Source organism: Stegostoma tigrinum, chromosome 10, assembly GCF_030684315.1.
Source record: "Stegostoma tigrinum isolate sSteTig4 chromosome 10, sSteTig4.hap1, whole genome shotgun sequence".
Classification (NCBI taxonomy): Eukaryota; Metazoa; Chordata; class Chondrichthyes; order Orectolobiformes; family Stegostomatidae; genus Stegostoma; species Stegostoma tigrinum.
Window position 1 is genome coordinate 91,341,435 of NC_081363.1, and position 12,753 is coordinate 91,354,187.

Genomic DNA, 12,753 nt, shown 5'->3' on the forward strand with positions numbered 1-12,753 from the left:
TCGATACTGAGGACGCTGCCTCCTACCCCGCTCCGCCCACTGCCGAAGCCGATGCAACTCCATCCACTGCCAACGCTGACACAACTCCGCCCACTGCCGCTGAAACTACTCCGCCCACCACAGCAACTCCGCCAACAGCTGACACCGCTTCACCCACCGCCTCCACAGCCAGCAGCTCCAGAGGAGACAGCAACACCCAGCCTTGCGGAGTCTTCACCATCCCCCCCAGACCTCCCCCTGACTGAGGATGAATGGTCAGTCCTCAGTAAAGGGCTCACCTTTCTCCCCCTCCACCCACACATCAACGTATACCGGTCACGCTTGGATGTTGAGCAGTTTTTCCTCCGCCTCCGCACGTACTTCTTTAATTGTGAGCCTAACCCTCTCTCTACTGATGCCTTCTCCCACCTCCAAGGCACCCCCTCCTCCTGGACACCATCCCAAGGCCTCCTACCCTCCCTCGACTTCTTCATCTCCAACTGCTGTCGTGACATCAATCACCTCAACCTCTCCACCCCATCACCCACTCCAACCTCTCCCATGCAGAATGTAAAGCCCTCCGCGCCCTCTGCCCCAGTCCCAACCTCACCATAAAACCCACAGACAAGGGAGGCGCTGTTGTAGTATGGTGCACGGACCACTACGTTGCCGAGGCTAGATGCCAGCTGAACGACACCTCCGCCTACCACCCCATTGATCATGACCCCACCTCCAAACACCAAGCCATCATCTCCCAAACCATCCACAATCTCATCATTTCATATGAACTCCCACCCACAGCCTCCAACCTCATCATTCCCCGACCCCACACGGCCAGCTTCTATCTCCACAAACCTCACTGCCCTGGTCGACCCATTGTCTCCGCCTGCTCCTGCCCCACCAAACTTATCTCCACCTATCTGGCCTCAGTTTTCTCCACTTTAGGTCAGGAACACACTACCTACGTCAGTGACACTGCCCATGCCCTCCACCTCCTCCAGAACCTCCAATTCCCTGGTCCCCAACACTTCATCTTTACCAGGAAGAAGGGTCTAGGCCCGAAATGTCAGCTTTCTTGCTCCTATGATGCTGCTTGGCCTGCTGTGTTTATCCAGCTCTACACCTTGTTATCTCTGACCTCTGATGTACTCCTCTTGCACAATGTTTGAAATAAAGGATGTTTCCAGTGTCCCAGATGACAATGTGTTTGAGGAAATTTGTCCATCTGCTGCTATTGGCTAACTGCCTTTCAGAGCTGGAGCTGCAGGTGAAATCACTGCAGTGGACAGCACGTTTAGCAGGTTGGTCACACCACAGGTGAGCATTACACAGGCAGAAAGGGAATGTGTGACCATCAGATAAATTACAAAGATCATGAGAGAAATGCGGGAATCCCATTGGTCATTACTCTTTCATACAAATATTCCACTTTGGATCCTGTTCAGGGATTGCCCTCTTGTGAAAGCAGCAACAGACATGTTATTGCATCATGGGTTGCTCTGTTGTACAGAATGGGAGAAAAAGGAGCAACAGGGCAGTAGTGATAGAGGATTCAATAGTAAGGAGTATATATTGGCATTTCTGTTGTTACAGGTGTGAACCCAGGATGGTATGCTGCCTCTCTCGTGCCAGGATTTGCAATATCATGGAGCAGCAGCAGGATTTCTGGGGGTGTGTGAACAATGACATAGCTAAATAAAGGGAAGAGGAACTGAAAACTGAATATTGGAAATAGAAGATATATTAAAATGCAGGACATGCAATGTGGTAATAATCAAGCTTACCTCCTAATGCTATGTGCTAGTGAAAGCAGTAATAAGAGGATAGATCAGATTAATGTGTGGCTGGAGAAATGGTGTACTAGAGAAGAGTTTAGATTCTTCGGGCATTGAGAAAGTGTCTGGAGAAGGAGGGACCTGTACAAGCCTGACTGGTTGCCCCTGGGCAGAGATGGGGCAAATCTCTTTGCCGGGCTTATTGCCAGTTTCATTGGTGAAGTCTAAACCAATACGGCAGGGGGATGGGAACCAGAATGTAGGATCAGGAAACAGGAGGTAGACCATAGAAAAGTACAGCACAGTACAGGCCCTTCGGCTCACAATGTTGTGCCATGGAATATTCCTAATCCAAAAATAAAATAACCTAACCTACATTCCCCTCAATTCACTGCTGTCCATGTGCATGTCCAGCAGTCGCTTAAATGTTACTAATGACTCCACATGCAATTCCATTTTGCAACTTTGCAAATATTTCTGCATAACAGACATTTCTGGGCCCACATAAAATCCAAAACTCAATTCTGAATTCTTTATTCAGGTTGACGTGGATTGTAACTATTTTAAGACTGCAAAACTCATGATCTTTGACTTTAGTCCTTCACCAAACAGCAACTCCCTACCCACTCCCCTACCATCAACCCAACTCAATCTATCCATCCCAACCCCAACCCTAACACCTGATGACACCCCACTCCTAACTGCCTCCCCAGATTCCCTGTCTCCACAACTTGAAACTCCACAAGTCCCCAAACAGACCTCAATCTCTAACCAACACCCTGTCCTAACTCCCCGCAACTTCTTCCGCCCCCACCCTCAACCTGACCCCCAACACAGAGCACCATAAACTCCCCATTCACACCCTGACCAGACATCCAACTCTCCCAGGCTCGCTTGGCCCAACTTCAAATCCTCTAAACCCACCCAACCTTCTCCCCTTTCCAGACTCTAAAGTGAGCTCCAACTCCCAACAACTCCAACACCTGATCTAGTCCATATCCCTGATCTAACCTCCAACTTTCCCAATGTGCCCTCACACCCCCACCATCGATCTAACACCACTCCTCTCAGCATCGCACCCAGATTCTCCTCCCAACAAATTTCAAAGGAGGGCAGGGTAGTTCTCCCTGGATATCTGGCCAATATTATCCCTTAAATCATCATAAAAACAGGTGACCTAGTCATTATCACATTGTAGTTTGTTTTAAGAAAATTGGCTGTAAAATGCTCAGACAGTCTTGAAAAGTGCTACGCAAATGCAAGTCTTTCTTTATTAAGAAATTTGCTAGCTTTTCTCATTTAAGCAATGTATTCAAAAGTGGACAGTTTCTTATTCAGCTTAGGTTATGCCCAAGTAGTCATCATTAAGCAGAAATCCACTCAGGTTGGGCAGGGGCAGGGTGAAGTCATAAATAATTTCTTGCCCAAATCTCTGCAAACTTTCCAGTAGGGGACACTGGACACAGTTCAAATGCAAAAATATTTGGCTTGGAAAGAGGAAGGACCAGCTAAAATGCAATTCCATGATATCCAATACCACCAGCTAACTTTGTAGAACTGGGAACCAAATAGCGGAGGAAACTGGCTGCGTTCACATTGGGGAGTGTATTTATCAACTGAACTTTCAATTTCCAGGTCTTAAGCCATCATCAGATTGAGCTGGATTCAGAAAACGCAATGGCTTCTTATAGAGACAGTAGGAATTGCCAATGCTAGGGTCCGAGATAAGGCATGGAGTTGGATGAACACAGCAGGCCAGGCAGCAGAGGAGCAGGAAAGCTAACGTTTCGGGTCCGAACGCTTCAACCCGAAACATCAACTCTCCCGCTCCTCTAATGCTGCCTGGCCTGCCCGTTCAACCAGGTCCACGCATTATCGCTAGTTTCCTGCCATGGACAAATCTCTCACTTAGACCTGAGAGAGAAGATCTTCGCTTTCCTTCTTAAGATGAAGTATGTGTTGCCAGGCTGGCGAAAATCATGTCATGCAAAATATACCACTAACAGAAAACAAAAGGTTACACGTTGCATTACCAAACACAAATCTTCATAAGATCGTTATTACGATTGGAAAATAATTTAACGCAAGCAAAACCAAGGAAGAAACACTGGACAATTTTAGTAAATGGTTCGAGTACAAATACCAATAAAATCTTTAGTATAAGCAAAGCTCAACATTAGAAGGTATTTCAGGCGCTGATTCACTTCACAACATTAGTAAGCTAAAACAACTGTGACTAAATAATTAACTGGCTATGGAGGTGCATCAGGACATCCAGAAAACTTGAAAAAGTGCCAGCAGTGCAAGTTTTTTTCCTGTTTTATTGATAGCTTTAAACTTTCCGGGACAAAATTAGGGCTTTTAATTATTGGATGGTTATTAATTAGTCATTGATTAGTGATGTAGTCAGCAGCTCAGAAAGGCAAAAGATACGAGGATTAGATGAGGACTGACGCTGTCTTCGTACATCAGCCCAGACATCTCAGGAATCAGTCTGGTGAACCTTCTTTGCATATTCTCAATAGCCAGGGCATTCTTCGTTGGGAAAGGAGAACAAAGGTGCACACAGTGCTCAAGATGTGGTCTCACTGAAGCCCTTACAGGAAGATATCCCTGCTCCTGTGTGCAAATCCTCTCACTGTGAAGGCCATCTTGTCAATTGTATTCTTCACCGCTTGCTACTTCTGCCTACTTCCTGAGAGAGAGAGAGAGAGTGTCACAAAGGCACACAAAACAAAATGGGGTCAGACACTCTGATATAAATTGTTGAGCACAATGTCCCTATCATATCTGTGCTGGTTATCAAGCATCTATTTAGTCTACTCCTATTTCCTGGCAATCTGTGAAACCTATGTTACAGTGCTTTGTAAGAACATCTAAACACTTCAAGTTTGTGATGGTTCCTACATCTACAGGTGTTTCCATTGCTGCCAGACCTTCTCTAGCATTTTCCGATTTTGCATCAGATTTTGAGCATTTTGTGCCTGCAGTTGTTCTTAATCCTGCAGAGGGATAGAATGGTATGGGGGCAGAAGCAGGAACAGGATTGAGTTGTGAAACGATAAAGTGCTATTCCCTCCCCACACCCTGGCTCTCCCACCTCTGTTTCTTTCCGTAGTTTTGTGCAAACTCTGACTCATTCCCTTCCCTGAAGGTCATTAATTAAAGTTCAGCTTTAATGATAGTCCAGCAATTTCCCCAAGTGTTGGCTCCGCATTCCTTTCTGTTGGTTGCACAATCTGTGTGCTCTTCTGGTTTCTCGCTGCATTTGTTTTCAGTTTGAAAAGTTGATTTGCAATTGGAGTATTGAAATGAAACCACATCCAGATCAGACAGTCGTAACCCAATTATCTCAGGATTTTGGACATTGGAGGAAAAAGCACTATTCACACCAAGGAGAAATACACGTGGCCTGCGTGTGAAAGGGACGTTAATCGTTCATCTGACATGCCCGAACGCCAGCACAGTCACACTGGGGAGAGACTGTGGAAATGTGGGAATTGTAGGACGGGATTCTTTCTCCATTCCAGCTGGAAATGCTCCAACATACCAGGGAGAAACCATTCACTTTCTCCAATTGTGGGAAAGGATTCACTCAGTCACCCAGCCTGTTGATACACCAGTACACTCACACTGGGAAGAGTGACCTGTGCTGTGCTTGGGAAAGGATTTGCTGATTCAAACTCCCTGCTGGTACACTCTGGGTGCGCCATTCACCTGCTCTGTGTGTGGGAATGGATTCCCTTGCTCATCTAACCTACTGAGACACCAGAGCATTCACACTGGGAGAGACCATTCACTTGTTCTGAGTGTGGGAAGGGATTTACTCAATCATCTAAACTCTTAACACACCAGCAAATTCACAAAAAACCACAGTCGAAGCATTTTGTTCTGACTCACACTAAGGAATGAATTGTGGTCTTTGGGGGATGTTGGTGCTGATGTTATTAATCCCTGCTCAATTAAAGGTGCCGATATCATTGACAAAATGTTAATAGCAACTATGTATCTGTAGGGTAGTTTTGTAAATAATCACACCGTCACTATACATCAACACATGCACACTGGATAAAGGGTTTACTATTTCTGTAATAGGTGGAAAGTGATTTCCTGGTTCATAATTCTTGAATCTCTAGGTAATTATCTATATCCAAACCATGTTTCTGGGCTTCTTTCTGACAATCATTTGATAGTCATAGAATCCATGCAGTCTGGAAACAGGCCATTCTGCCCCTCAAGTCCACACCAGCCCTCCAAAGAGCATCCTACCAGACCTGAATCCGATCCCAATAATTTTGCATTTCCCATGGCTAACATGCCTAATGTATACATCTCTAGACACAGTGGGCAATTTAGCGTGGTCAGGATGAAACCAGAGCAAACCCACGCAAACAATTCAGCCCTCCAAATCACTCCCACAATATCATTGACTTTTTCCATCATCTACCTGTCAAATTCAGCCTCCATTGCACTCTTGCGAAGACATTTCCAGATACAAGACAACAGCAGCATAAGAAATTGGAGCAGAATTAGACTATTTGGCTCATTGAGTCTGCTTTGCCATTTGGCTATGGCTGATGTTTCTCCATCCTATTCTTCTACCTTCTACCCATAACTCTCATTCCCTTATGAATCATATTTCTATATTAAAGATGCTATTGACTGTGTGTGTGAACTGTCTTTTTGGCTCTGTTGTGTTTATATGTCTGTTTGTGTATACCGCTGTGTCCACATCTTGCGTAAGGTAGTCTCTTCTTGGGGGTGAAATCAACTGAAATGAGCGTATAATCTTCTTCCGTTCTTTTGTTTAAAATGATGCAATGTCATCCTCTGTTGGCTGATCATTGCAAAAGTAGCAGATTCTTTTTTGAGAAGGCATTAAATATCTCACTATGCACAGCTCTTTCGTTCTTCAAAGAATATCCTTGGAGACACTAAGCAATTTTGACACATCCCTTGCAATGTTTTCCCAGAGATATTAGCAGAAGGAGTTATACTTGACAAATTTTGACACATACCCCACCACCATCCTCATTTCCATCCCTGCCATTGTGTTGGTTTCAGGACTTTAGAATCCTTTCTCACATAACTTATCTCACACAATTGTACATTGCAGAAAGTGTAATAAAAATGACCCCCAACTCTGTACACGATGGTTCACTCAGAGATGCTTGGATACTATTATGGTGGAAACACTCTTGAATGAGTACACTCTGTCTCAAAGAGAAAACATTGCTACATTGCAGGAGTACAGACATCTCTACGTGGACCTCAGTACAACTGTAGTCCACTCCATTTTGCGCATATGTGTGCGTGTGTCTGTGCTGTAGCACTGTCAGTTTGGATGGTGCTGTGAGCTGCTGCCATCCCTCTCTCCTCTCTGACTGAATTCCTGGTGGGTTTCACCCTCTGCTGCCACCTGTGCAGTGGCATTTTGTGGGGGTGGGTGGGGGAAGTCTAGCAGGTTCTTCCCACCAAAGTCCATCATTTTAAACACTGTAGGGATTACCAGACCTGCCCCGCACAGAGATATGCACAATACAGCACAGAAAGTTGCATACACTAATACAGACACACGGAAGCAGATATACACATGTGTGTGCACACTCACAGATAGACAGACAAGAAGACAAACTTGAGGAGCCAGTCACTATTTCTCTCTCTCCGCTGTGAATTTGCACTAGTTCACCTGCTCTGTTTGGTGTATGTCAGCATTTCTGTTGCTATGTCTGTAGTGTGTTAACTTTTTCCTCCGCTGGGTCTGCGGGGAGTGCATTGATATTTCTGACGCTCTGTGGGTAGGATATCAATATTTCACTTGCTCATGCCTCTGAGTGTGATCGTACTTCAGTTGCTCTGTGTGAAGTGTAATTGTAGTACAATTTCTATCCTTGCAGATGGCACCAGATCTGGACGAATTGGGAAGAGTGTGGAGGAAATTGAGGAACACCAACAGAACAGCGACAACTTGGTCAAGCGCTCAGGTATATGGTAGATGAAGATAAATGCGATGACATGATGGACTTTGGTAGGAAGAACCTTGAAAGAAAATATATAATAGGCTACATGTTTATGAATGATGTGCAGGAGTAGAGGGTATTGGGTGTAAAAGAGCACAGATTATTGAAGATGTTAGGGCACGTAAATACTGCAGATCAGTTTCAGTACCTGAGCTGAAGATTCCATTTGTACTGGCTCGACATAAAAGAGAGATGACATTAAGGCCATGGCTTCTAAGTTGTGCCAGAATGGAAACGGAACTGACGGTGGGTTTAAAGTGAGAGCTGTTCTCTGATTTTTGCTCCCTTACTCAGTTGGTGAGATGTGGAAATTTCAGAAACTTCACATGAGTTATTCTGGTCCTCTCCGGCTCATGGCATGGTCCTCCCCTGCATGGAGTGTTAGTGAACAGATGTTAGGCTCTTCCATACCCGGCTTAGTCCTTTCTGTCCTTTTACAGGCTGTTTCTCCTAGAATGACAGAAAGGGAGGGAGTGAGTAAGGGTGAAAGTGAGTGGCCCTGTTGTTCATGCTGGTACGCGGAATAGGAGTTGGTGAGTTTTCCAGAGTGAGTCAATTCACATTGTTGTATCCGTGCAGTGTTATTGGTGTGAGTGTACAGTGGAGGGGGGAGGTGTGTGTGTGTGAGAGAGAGAGTGTGTATGTGTGAGACAGAGAGAGAGAGACAGAGGAAGAGAGGGAAGGAAGGTGCTGTATGCATTAGTGAGATTTGTGGAGCATTAGTTTTGTTCAGAGGTAGGTGCTTTAAACAGTTATACAATGATTATGAGGGATCAGAGAGAATACAACGGCACTTATCCTGGAAGAGTCGAGAAAGTTATTGACACTTGTCCTGTAGTGTTAGACATTTCCTCAGACACAAGAAACTGTACTGAGCAGGGTGGTGAGGGCAGACCATGCTCGGTGGGTGTGGTGGTGTGGCCTCCTCTGGGAAGTGAATTCTCCTCCTCTGTACTAGCCTATCCTCCAGGACTGCTGTACCCCTGTGGACAAATCATATGGCAATAGTGGATTGTGGTGTTTCATGGACTCCGGGCCCAACTGTCTGTTCTGTAGGGCTGTGGAGTCCATGGACCATGTATGTGCTGGGTGTGGGTGTGGGTGCTTGCACTCCAATGTTAGTTATCTTAAACACCTCCTTTTGGATTTTTGGTTGTACTTCAGCCCCATGCTCATGATCTTTTGACTCCTGGTGCGAGAGGTGCAAGGAGTTTGTAGGATTTCCTCGTGGGTCTGCTCCTGGGCCTGATCAAGCTGGCCCTTAATAGGTCCAGGCAATGGGCCTTGTGAGGGGTTGTTACACCTGACAGTCTGCCCCTTTTCTGTGACTATGTTCCCACATGGATGTCCCTGGAGAAGGGGCATGAAGTGTCCACCATACCCTTGACACATTTTGGGAGAGGTGGGCACCATGGGGTGTGGAGTGCTTTATCTTCCCCTCCACTTCCATTTTGATTTGATCCCTATGCTTCCCCTTCACCTTTTTGTTCACATGGGCATTTTCCCCAGGGGCTCTGCATGCTACTGGTTCTTTAATCACATTGGTATTTTTCCTTGTGGTAGCATCTTAATGAAACTATTTGCCCTCCAGATATTTTTACTGTGTCTTACACCTGCACATGCACAACAAGGGTGTTGGGGGAAATAAGCAGTTAAAAGAAATATATTACCAGGAGCTTAGAATCTTTTCATCTGGGCAATGACTCTGAGATGGCTGACCACAGCTAGTGACTGCTTCACTGGTGAAGTAAAAGGTGAGTCGGTCATGGAACCTGGCCTCTGTATCATTTTTTTTGCGGGCGTGCAGATCTCGACTATGTCTGTGTGGTTTGAAAAACAGGAAATAATAGAAAATGAACAAAAGCGAAAAAAAAAGGGAGTTTTGCAGCATCCCGGTTCAAGATGCAGTTCATCACCTGGACCCGACTTTTGGACACCACTGCAGAGTTTTAGTTAACGGGTCCCTGACAGTACCGCTTCGCTGTGGAAGAGGAGCATGTCAGGGCTGCCTCATGTACAGCTCTATTCCCTGTGCGTGGAGCCTTTCCTGTGCCTCTTGCAAAGAACATTGTAGCGCTAGTTCTGCGTGGGCTGGGCATGGGCATGGTCCGCTCGGCTTATGCCGACGACATATTCCTCACTTTCACTAACCCGGCTGACCTGGGGAGGATATTTGAGTGTAAAGTGGTGTCTTTTTGTCCCAGGAGAATTGGGCCAATAAAAAGACACACAAGGGGTTGCAGCATAGATAATGAATCTCCCTTTTGAGGCGGGTGGTCAGTCGCTGGTGTGCGTCTGCACACGTGGTGACTTTTCACCTTGACACCTTGCAGTGATTCCTTTACATTGAGCATTCTCCTCCATGGTATGCCCTGGTGACTTTTTTTTCCCCTGGGTGCCCAACCTAAGCTATGACACATGGCTCCAATTTATTAACCGTGACGGTTTGGAGATCACCCTCAGGGTGCTCCCTGTTTTATTTTAACCAGGACCTGATCACTCTCTGGGCATGGTTGAGTCACATCACACTTCAGCATGGAGATTCAGAACCTGTGCCACAACCCATTGCATCTTTTAATCCCAAAAGAAATGGACCAATGTTGTCAAGATGTCAGTGCCAAAACCAGGAGGAGGGACCAAAGGGATCAGCCGGTGCCACAACATGGAAGCCACCAGCAGGTTTATGACCAGTACTTGATTCCTCTAAGGCAGCACCTGGAGCAGTCCCTTCAGCAGCCTAGATGAACCAAGACTTTGTCCTCCAGCTCCTCCCAATTTGCTGTTGCAGAATTATGAGGCGAAATGGCAGATTGGAGTTTTAGTCTGGTAAATGTGAGGGGTTGCACTTTGGAAGGTCAAATATTAAGGTATGTTTTGCAGTTAATGGCAGGACTGTGAACAGAACTGATGTACAGCAGGATCTTGGGGTTCAAGTCCGTAGCTCCCTTGAAGGGGCCACAACTAGACAGGGTGGTAAAGAAGGTGTATGGCATGGTTGCTGTTATTGATTGGGAAATTGAGTGCAAGAGTCAAGATGTCACTTGCAGCTCTATAAGACATTGCCTAGGCCACACTTAGAGTATTGTATTCAATTCTGGTCGCCACATTACAGGAAGGATGTGGATGTTTTTGAGAGAATTTAGAAGAGGTTTACCAGAATGTTGCATGGAGTAGAGGATACGAGCTATAAGGAGAGGTGAGAAATATCTCACTTTGTTCTCTTTTGAATGATGGAGGCTGAGGCAACATTTGATAGAAGTTTATAGAATTATGAGATGTGTAGGTAGGGTTGATGGCCAGAATCTTTTCCTCAGAGTTAAAATGACTAATATTGGTAGGCATACACTGAAGGTGAGAGGGGAAAGTTCAAAGGACTTTTGAGAAACAGGCTTTTACACAGAGGGTGGCAGGAGTCTGGAACAAACTGCCAGGGTTGGTGGTGGCAGCAGACACAAAAAGGGCATTTAAGTGATTTTTACGTAAGCACGTGAATATGCAGGGAATGGAGAGATATGAACCAAGGGCAGGCAGAAGGGATTAGTTTCAAATTGCAACATATTTGGCACAGCATCATGTGCTGATGGGCCAGTTCCTGTGCTGTACAGTTCAATGTTCTATGTTAATTAATTCTGTTTCAGTGTTTAATGTGAAACTTTCTGTTCGTCTACATCTCTCCCTGGCTTTGGTTTTTGGCTATCTAGTGTATCAAGTATTGGCATTGTGAAGCTCAAAAACAATGAAATGGTGTTTGTCAGGCTGTTGTTCACTTTCTGGTGTGTCCCATGTTGTGCTCCATGTTGGACAGGGGGTTTCAGCAGCTTTGACTCTTGTCTTTTAAACTTGGTGTGTGCCTGTCTGATGAACGCTAGTGTTTATCATTCTCAGCCAATCGTGCAGTCAGTAACACGAGGAAGCTCCTTTAGTATTATTGTAAAGGACCAGACATTTAATTTGTAACTGAGTGGCCTCTGACTGACTCCTGTTATTGAAAAGTTAGTAGAGGTGCTGGGGATGGTTTACTGGAGGTTATGCTGTGAGTTGGCTCAGACATTCAACGAGACGTAAGGATTTGGTGACCCAACTCTGGGCGGAACATGAGGACTGTAGTTACCACACATGGGTCTGCAATGTGAACAACAAATGGAGCAGAGGCGGCAGAGAAGGGGAGATCTGAAACCACGGAGTGAATGTGTGTGGAGAAAAGGATTTCCCATATCAGCATCAGGTTTTCCAAGAACAGCTTACCAAGCTACACTAAATCTAGGGGCAGAGTTGAGGGGACTGTGACTGACAAGGAGCTGGTCACAGTGTAGTGTCACCTCAATCAACACCACCTGCAGCTTCATTCTACGGTGGGTGGTGCTGCCAGTGCAAGTTAAACTCACAGTTTCATCCAGCTTCTATGATCTAGAGCTTTCCATCTCCCGGTATGTTGACTGCTGTGTCACTATTCGGTGATGGAAGGCACTTATGTGAATTAAATGAATATAAAATGTTTCCCTCCTTTGCAGGGAGCTGCCAGGTTTATCCTTGTTTTCCCAGTATAACGGGATTTCTGATGGCTCTGAGGGGTCACCGTATCAATGGGGAAACTCACATTCCAATAATGCTTCATTGTGAACATGCACAGTACATCATGTTGGTAAATGCTCACTGTCCTAGCAGCAGCCACAGCCTCTTCATTGAGAAGCAGTCAGTCATTCCCATTGCCTTTGGGTCTCCATGTAGAAACAAAGGAAGGCCTCTTAGATAGAAGCTACCCCTCCTTGATACACAATTCAATATAACCTGCTACTTACCAGTCCCCACTACCAACCAATCACATCAAAATATATCTTGTGTGCTCAGAGAAACAGGGCCACTGGGAACATCAGGGAGCAGACAATCAGACAATAGACGATAGGTGCTGGAGTAGGCCATTCGGCCCTTCGAGCCAGCACCACCATTCATTATGACCATGGCTGATCATCCACAATCAG

At 45.6% G+C, this 12,753-nt stretch overlaps 1 protein-coding gene across 1 annotated transcript in view; it reads left to right on the forward strand.

Moving 5' to 3' along the window:
• Positions 1-12,753, forward strand: part of LOC125455762 (zinc finger protein 3-like) — a 74,503-nt gene that overhangs the window by 46,149 nt on the left and 15,601 nt on the right. Inside the window, exon 5 of the transcript XR_007248301.1 lies at positions 7,652-7,738. The gene's annotated coding sequence lies outside the window, so the exon portion shown is untranslated. The remainder of the gene's footprint in view (positions 1-7,651; positions 7,739-12,753) is intronic.